Here is a 9143-nt window from a genome sequence, read left to right on the forward strand (position 1 = left end):
GGTGCAAATCTTGCTTCGTGATACTCTCAGCTTCCTAGCCGTCCACCTGTTCCCCAGCTTGGACGCCATCTTGGTCTTTCTGGCTAGGGTGGAAGAGGAGGCGCAGGTCAGAAGCAGTCGATTTTCTTCGCTTTCGGAGCCATAGAGTCGGCTGCACTGATTCAACACCGTGGTTAGCACTCGTAGTCGGTAAATAAATTTGGCTATGGTGGGCTAAAGGCCGAATATCCCCTCATGTAACACGGAGCTGGTCTAAAACACCTCCGCCATGTCTCGTAGTTGGCTCCGCCCCCCCCTTTTTCTTAATTTTTTACAAAAAATATCTTGTACATTTCTCTCCTTCTTCAAAATGTACTACTCTAGAATTAAAAATTACTTCTTTCCCTCTTTCTTTTATCCATACTTTAATATCTTTCCTAATGTTTTCCAATTCTTTATCCACCTCATAATCCAAAGATTTAAACTTCAACATATTTTGGTACCGTATATTTAAATCTTGATATTTCGATAGCTGTCTTTTTGTTCTGCTAATCCCAGCTTTCACCAATAACATTTGTATCTCTTTTTTTACCCATTCTCACCAAATCCCTACCGAAGAAAACTTAATTTTTAAACTTTGCCAATATTTATATTTTATAGTAAAACATGTTTTAACGTCAGGCTCCTCCAATAATAAACAATCAACCAAAGCCCCCTTCCCATTTGCACACCCTTTTTACATTCAAAAACACATTCAATCATTTTATGATCAGAATAAAGTTTTGGGATCAACTTAACTCCCTTAACTAAAAAATGCTTTGAACAAAAACCATAATCAATTCTAGATTGAGTTTTGCCCTTCCCACGTATAACCCTTATCCTCTTTAAATTTTTCTTTCCAAACATCAACTAAATCAAAATCTAGAATAATATTTAAGTATTTTAGCAGACTTATCTAACTTCTTTTCACACAGATCAATCCCACAATTGAAATCCCCAAACATAATAATCGGTTCTGATCCAAAAACGAAATAAGTAATCTTTTCAAAAAGATTGAATCTATCATTCTTTTCTACATACCCATAAACACAGAAAACTTTAATCCTTACACTTCTGTATTCCCCTTTAAGCAAAATAGCCCTACCTGGGTCAGTTTCAAAAGAATTAAACTTGAAAAAATGCCCTTTTACCAAAATACCCACTCCAGCAGATGAATCATCTTCTTTATAAGAAAATATAGGCAAGACAGGTGTTTCACTAAGCCTGTCTCCCCCTCATCACTCTAGTTACAAACTCAGAAATCGGTGACAAACTGAGATCCACTTCACCCGTATCTTCTGTCTCCATAAACAGATTACATGAATCTTCCGACTCCAAGGACTCCTTATCTTTGGCCTCCTTTTCCACTGGAATATCCACCAAGTCCTCTCCTGAGGGATCACTCCTCTTAGTTACAGTTTGAAGAACCTCAGACCTCTCTTCTTCCGCCACCTCGATTGCTCTTATCTTGGGCAGGCTTTTAACATTTTTCCTCGCTTCTCTCCTTTGGCCCCACCAAAACAGACATCCTTTCATTTTTAGAAGAAATCTCTGCTGGATTCTCCACTTTACTTCCAAGCGGGTCCGATAGTGCAGGGAAATCCTGAAATGTTTAATCAATTGGGGGAGATCCTAGTTTGAGTCTTTCTGCATAAGTTGTGAAGTCTCTAGATCTATGACTTTCTTTACCACAGTTGGAACATTTAACAACATTCTTACAATTTTCATCGTCATGTCCCAGTTCAAAACAAACACGACATTGTTTCCTAACTTGGCAATCTTGAGACACATGTTACAACTTGTTACATTTCCAGCAGAAAATCGGCATACCGCTATATTTAATAAAACCTCTGTTTCCGCTGATATTTATTAACTGATGTGGATGCAGATAACCATCATCTGCTGTTTCATCATCACGCAGCTTAACTCCAAACAGTCTTTTTCCGGACCAGACACTGTAATTATTTGAATTTTTTTTAATCATTTCCACTTTATGCAACACATTGTCCAGGTAAAAAAGAATTTTGGTATCTTCCACGTAATTATTATACATATAGACTGTGACCAGCCTAATATTGTCCCTGTGCTTAAACTCCACCTCACATCCTGCAATTCTTGGGTCATCTTTTTTCAAAAGATAATTCTGCTTAAAAGTCCTATACAAAGCAGTATCTTTAAAGATAAGCCCATACACTCCCCGGTTGTAAAATTATAGAATGCTAAACATGTCTGCTGGCTTTATCCCACAAAAATCCAACAAGTCCTTTACAATCCTCCTGTTTACCCCTTTTCAATTCCGGTATCTCGACTTCTAGTTCAGGGAATGAAGCCCCCTTCTGGGTCTTCAGCGCTGATCCCTCCTCGAAAGATCTCCCCCAATAGCGCAATCAACTTTAGACCAAAGGCCGATGTTGAATGGCCGAGGCCCTCTCTGGCTCCCGGCCCCAGGCCCTCTCTGGCTCCCGGCCCCAGGCCCTCTCTGGCTCCCGGCCCCAGGCCCTCTCTGGCTCCCGGCCCCAGGCCCTCTCTGGCTCCCGGCCCTTCATCGGCCCTTCATCAGGCTCGCCTGCCTGAGGCCCACAGCCTCCCAGCACCTTTCCGACTGTCCCGGCACACCTTATTTGCATAGCCCCACCTCTTTCTGATGAAAACGAGCTTGTTGATGCTATCAGCTCGTTCCTGCAACAACTCACAGCTGAACCTGGGATCATAAGATAACTACCAAACAGAACGCCTGCCTGCCTTTTTCTCTCTTGTGCTTCTGCTGGCCTGTCATGCTGCAGCCACACATTGTGCACCACCGTCGGTTTCCTCCTTGCTCCGCTACTCTCTCTCCCACACTGCTTGTCCTCACAAACTTTGCTTGTTTGGGCTGCTCTTGCTGGGCTTTTCCTTTCCCCGGAGCTCGTTTGCTTCTTTTTCTGCTTTTTCAAACTGAGTAAGAGAAGTGCACCGGTCCTGGAGGTACTGCAATACCAGGTTGATGCGTGGAATGGACAGAGCAAGCTCTTCTTCCATCTCCCTGTTCCAAAAATCCATTTAATATATGGTCCCCAGATAGGGGACGTATCAGATATTAAACTGATAAGAACAGATAAGGTTTCAACAATATTTATTTGAAAGCGAGAAATAAAAAAGAACACCATCCATTAAAGGAGTAACATCATTAAATACATAATTTACATAAAATTACATTATATAAAAGCATAACAAATTCGTTGAGAGAGGAGGAATGATACAATTTTACATTAAGATTTCATTCCAATGGTCAAAGCCCCAAATGGAGCTTGCTTTTTTGTGACCAAAGTATTTTTTGTCTCTTAAATAGTAAAACAATTCACTCAAGGCAATTTTGACACAGTCTTTCACTTCAATACAGTCTTTTTTAAACAGTAAAATATTGTGGGTTTTCCAAATGGCATTTTTAAAACAGTTTACAATCGTGCAATGTTTTGCAGTTAAACATGTAATAAAACCATATAAAACCATTTCATGATTAAAAATTTAAAACCCCTTAAAAAGAGACCCTGCTGTTTTCCATACCTCTTGCGCATAAGGACAATTCCAAAATAAATGTAAAATGGTTTCATCTATACAGCATGAATTCCTGGGACACCTTCCATTAGCCAACTGTCCTCTCCTATGTTGGAATTCTCTGGTAGGGAGGCACTGGTGGGCTATGGCCCAGGAAAGATCTTTGTGTACATTGGCAAGGAATTTTCCAAAGATATTACGCCATACCTTTTTTGACCTTTCCTGGGTAAAGTTTGCCAAAGTTAAAACAGTTTCACCTTGCTTTAAAACTTTTGTCACCTTTTTTTGATTACCCAACATTTCCGCATCAACATTTTTGAGGTTAAAAAGTCTTAATTGCTTTTTCTAAAACCACATAATGTTTGGGGGGACATAAACGCACAGGTGAATTTAAAGGAACTCTAAACCAGTGTTTAAAAGGCATACCCACTGCATATTTAAGAAAACTACTAAAAATGTCATCAGTATTAGAAAGTTTAAAACAAAAACAGAAATACCTATAAAAGAAGGTTAGGGACACTTTTCCCACCATTTGATTTTTCTTTATACATATGGTCTCTTTTCAGTTTTTCCATTTTTGAGCCCCACAAAAACATAAAACAAACCCCATAAAACAAACCCTAGTAAGATTTTTGATGTATAGATTTGATGGAGGGAAAACCAAGCCAACATGTAACATAATAGGCAATAAAATCATTTTGATGATTAAAACTTTTCCCTCCATTGTGAGGTATGGCAAGTTCCACATTGATACCTTCTTTTGTTAAAATCGAATCCCAATTAAATTGACCTAAATTTTCTTGGTTAAAATGAATTCCTAAAATTTTTATCTGATCCTGTTGAATTAAAATTTCAGGGGTTAGAGTTTCTTCCCACACCCCAATACCCAGACAATTGTATTTGTGCTTATTCAGTTTAAAATCAGAGGCAGTGCAAAAAACAGAAGTCTGAAACAAAGCCCTTTTAAGAGAATGGGAGAAGGGGGTTGAGAATGGTGATATCATCCATGTAGCTCAACACTTTTTCGCTTGCCGACCTCCTCCTCCTTGGACTGGGATACCCCGGATGACTTTGTCAGACCTTAATATTATTAAAAGAGGTTCTATGGCACAGATAAAAAGAAAGGGGGACAAAGGACACCCCTGTTTAACCCCTGACTTTAAAATTACAGGCTGGGTTAAAAACCATTCTCGGAAATTTGGCTAAAACAGTATCTATATAAAACTTTAATACTGTTGAGAATAAAATCAGGTACCGCCATTCCTTCTAAAATCTTAAAAAGAAAAGCATGAGATATTCTATCAAACGCGTTTTCAAAATCTATAGATAAAATTTTCTCTTCTCTCCTTGCAATACCATATTACGTCTCTTATCACATTTAGGGATTCGGCCATACTCCTTCCAGGCACCCCACTGACCTGGTTGGAATGAATTAGTTTATCTGCAAAGGGTTTAAGACGTATTGCAATTAATTTAGCCATAACTTTATAATCAACATTTAGGAGAGTGATAGGCCTATAGTTTTCAAGACTCTCCTTATCACCTTTTTTAAAAATCATAGAAACAAATCCCCCTTCACCAGGAGGGGGTAAAATATTAACATTAAAATCCTCCTTATACAGTTAAAAAAGATCGTCTTTTAAAATATCCCAAAAGTGCAAGTAAAATTCAATGTGCAGTCTATCTTCACCAGGAGATTTACCAAATAAAAAACTTTTAAAAACAGTTAAAAGCTCATCTATGGTAATATCTTTAGATACAATTTCCTGGTCTAAAAAACTTAACTTACACTCTAAAACTTTAAGACAATCATGTAAAACAGAGAAGTCAATTTGCTTTTCATTAAAAAGGAGTTAATAAAAATTGAAGGTTAGGTTTAACATGTCATTCATATCAGTTTTGCCATTTAGGGACATAATACAATCTTTCTTATCCATAACCTTCTTAAAGAAAAATCGTGAACATTTCTCACCTTCTTCTAAATGCTGTACATGTGAGTTAAAAATGATTTATTTTCCTTTTTGTTCAATTGACTTCTTAATTTTCGGCTTTCAGAGAGAATATATCATCTTCTACATCAATTCCAACATCCTTAAGTTTAAAAGGAGCTTGCAAGCATACATTAGACATATAAAACCATTGTTTTTTCTTTTTTGCAACTATTTTCCCAGCTTTAGTAAAAAAACTCTAACTTTAATTTTAGGCTTAGTGCCCTCCCACCAAAGTAGCATTGAGTCTTGGGGATTTCGTTCATTTTGCCAACATTGGTAGGTCCGCCTAAACCTTTCAGATATTTGAGGGTCACGCAGCAATTGTACATTTAGTCTCCACAGACCTCCATTAACCCTTTTGTCCCTGGAGATTTTAAAACTAGCAGTTAAAACCTGGTGATCAGAAAAAATATTGCTTAAAAGATCACATTTAAAAGGGTTAAAAGCCTCAGAACAAAATATAAAATCAATTCTGGATTGGACCCTCCTGTTAGACTATGTAAAACCAGGGTTAGTAAAACACATTTTAAAAGCATCTTTTAACTTAAGGTCATCAGTAAAATTTTGCAATAAATAAGAAGTTCTGTCTTTTCTGTTTGGGTCACCTCCTTGATGTTTTTCGCCAGTAAAAACACAATCAAAATCTCTTACAACCAGCAGAGAAAATAATGGTAAAAGTTCAAACAATTCTACCCTCTCCTGTTTGTCAGGAGAGGCGTAAACATTTAAAACACGGATAAAAAGACCTTTGTAAAACATGTGGATAAGAACTGCACATCCAGGCATAATCTCTGTCACGCTTTGTAATGTGAAGGGAAGGCCACGACAGAGTACTCCCACCCCAGTAGGCTTAGTAGGCCCGCCTACCCACACATATTGCATTTTTTTTGCGACTTGCAAGCCGCAGCAGTATTGACCGCACCTGTTTCACCGGGCCATTTTTGTTTCTGCACACGACTCTTTTGTATGCCCAAAACATAAGCAGTTCCAGCAGTATAGGGGCATACCAGAGTAAAAAAGGTACCCCCTGTTGCTGCCAATCGAAAAATTTGACGGAGGGTGCATAAACGCACCAACTCCGTCAGGGTCTCTCCAAAATCTGACAAAAAATGTTTTCTTTGATTTGATGGGAGAAGCGCACATCTGAGCAGTACCACTGAAGGAAGGTGACAATATCCACGGTATCCACAAATGGGTTGAACATGTGGACGATAAGATGGACGTCCTCCAACCCATATAGCAAACAAACCTATAGGCCATTGAGCTTATCCTCTCTTAAATCTTTTTTGGACAAAACTGCATAGATGTTCTCGCAGCAATGCAGGGAGGTGAAGGTGATAGTATATACTCCCCTTCTCTCCTGGTCCTGAAGGCAAAGTATCTCATCATTCCTGAGGTTGAAGACACCAAGCAAAATCTCCCTCACGATGAATCTTAAGTCCTTCAGGCCTCGATGTTCCTCCTCTACTTCCATTTGGATCTGGATGGTGTTCTTGAGTAGGGTTTCCCTGCTCGGGAAATCCAAGGAAAATGGCATTCTTAACCTCTTCGGAACCCAAGAAGAAACCACCAGAAATCTCGCAGTCAAAAATTCTCCTTACTCCTCCTCAGGCCTTCGGCAAAGCCGTCTACCTAGGCATTCGCAATTCGTTTATCAGAGGAATGCCCCCAACCCAATTGCGGCAAGCAGGTGAAGTCCAACCGAAGTTGGGTGATCCTGCATAGGCAAAGAAGGGGGGTCTCCGAATGCTACCCAGCTAAGTATCTCCTGCACAAGTGCACTCAACACTTAGGCAAAAGGCCGAGAAGCGATAACCCAAGACGCGCGCGGAGATGGCCCCAGACCCAAGCTAGAGACGCCTCCATGGGGAGAGGGAGGGCTGGGCCCCGGCAGGCAGCACATCTCCGGCCCAAGCACACACCACCCACCATTAGAAAACTTCAAAAGTTAAAAAAAACATTAAAATAAAATATATTTCAACAATATTTCCATACTTCATTGAAATCATTTCAAAAAGCAACATTCAATAAACAAGCATTAAGTTAACCATGCTTTCCACTTTTTAAATTTCCATATTCCTTCAGCGTCGTTTCCAAGGCGATTTCTATCACTTGAAACATACAAAAAAAGTTTACTTTGGATCATGGCTACACAACTTTCTTCATCAATTACATGCTTTCTTAAAACACACACATTCAAAGTATCCCACATTGCTTCTTTTACATAGAACATAATGAACCACATTACCCTTGCAATTTCTTTATTATTTCCTCCCAAACATCATCATGTTATATGTTAACAATTCAATCCCACTTATTCCCTTAATTAATTTACCCAATCTCCTCCACACCCCCTTTGCGTATGAACATTCCCAAAACACATGGGTTATGTTCTCACACATATTACACCCCTCCCGTGGACATTGTTCACTATTGATTAATTTTCTCCTCCTCTGAAAAACTCTCGTTGGTATACACCCATGAGCACCCATCCATGCGAAGTCTTTTTGTCTGTTAACCACCTCTTTGTTACACACATTGCTCCATGCCGCTTTACTATCACTCACTGTCAGACCTCCAATTCCTATCATTTCTTCTTTCATATACAATATTTTTGAAACTTTCTTACACTCCATCCACTCCACATCAGTTACATTCTCTAAGCAATTTCTTCTAATGCACCTTTCGATTCTCACATAAAACCATGGTGCATTAAACATACAGGTTTAGTTGTATCTGTCACACATAATCCATACTTTCTCAATATATTTCCTGCAGCATATTTTACCATACAACCAGTCCAATTTTCTTTTTTACTTATTTTCACACACAAATTCATATATTTTATAGCCAAAAACCTCTCTACATTCATCATACGTTTTCCTCCGTTCACTTTCTGCATAGTCACCTTTTCTCTTCCCAAATGTTTTTTTGCAAACATATAAGAACAGATGATATTGAATCATCCTTCCGAGTCTTACCCGAAGGCATGGACTCCATTGCCCAAGTGTCCCAGGCTACCGTCCGTGGACAACTTGAATGGATGGGTCCCCCTTCGCTGAAGCTATGGAGGGCCCACCATCCCCACCACCAAAGGGGTCATTTGGACTCCCCTTCGCCAAAGCTAGGGGGAGTCCCGTCTACTCTGGGTTCTGCCAAAGCTTCCCCCAGGGCGTGTCATGGCCTGCGAGACCAGCCAAAGGGACTAGGACCCCATCCAGGGTGCTCAAACCAAATACGAAAAGGGTGTTGGAGAGAGTGGTGCAATGCCATTGATTGCCTTGTTAGGGCTCCGGCTGACGTCCGGCAAAAAGAAAGAAGAGGAAAGGAGTGTTAGTGGAGAGAAGATTCCCCCCCCCCAGCCAAGCAGCTGGGGATATGGGAAGTGAAGCAAGATTAAGCAAGCACATGTATTATGGAAGACCCAAAAAAGGTGGATCAAGCACTTCTCCATAAAGGATCACATAAGAACAGATGATATTGAATCATCCTTCCGAGTCCTACCCGAAGGCATGGGCTCTGTTGCCCAAGTGTCCCAGGCTACCGCCCGTGGACAGCTTGAACGGATGGATCCCCCTTCGCCGAAGCTAGGGAGGGCCC

General features: G+C 40.0%; 1 non-coding gene across 1 annotated transcript; it reads right to left on the reverse strand.

Annotated features, from left to right (window-relative positions):
- Nucleotides 1–2960: 2960 nt before the first annotated feature.
- On the reverse strand, nt 2961–3145 carry LOC121397409. The gene has a single exon (XR_005963656.1). It is a non-coding gene; the product is annotated as a U2 spliceosomal RNA (small nuclear RNA).
- Between the last annotated feature and the right edge of the window lie 5998 nt (nt 3146–9143).

This window comes from Xenopus laevis, chromosome 8L, assembly GCF_017654675.1.
Source record: "Xenopus laevis strain J_2021 chromosome 8L, Xenopus_laevis_v10.1, whole genome shotgun sequence".
Taxonomy (NCBI): domain Eukaryota; kingdom Metazoa; phylum Chordata; class Amphibia; order Anura; family Pipidae; genus Xenopus; species Xenopus laevis.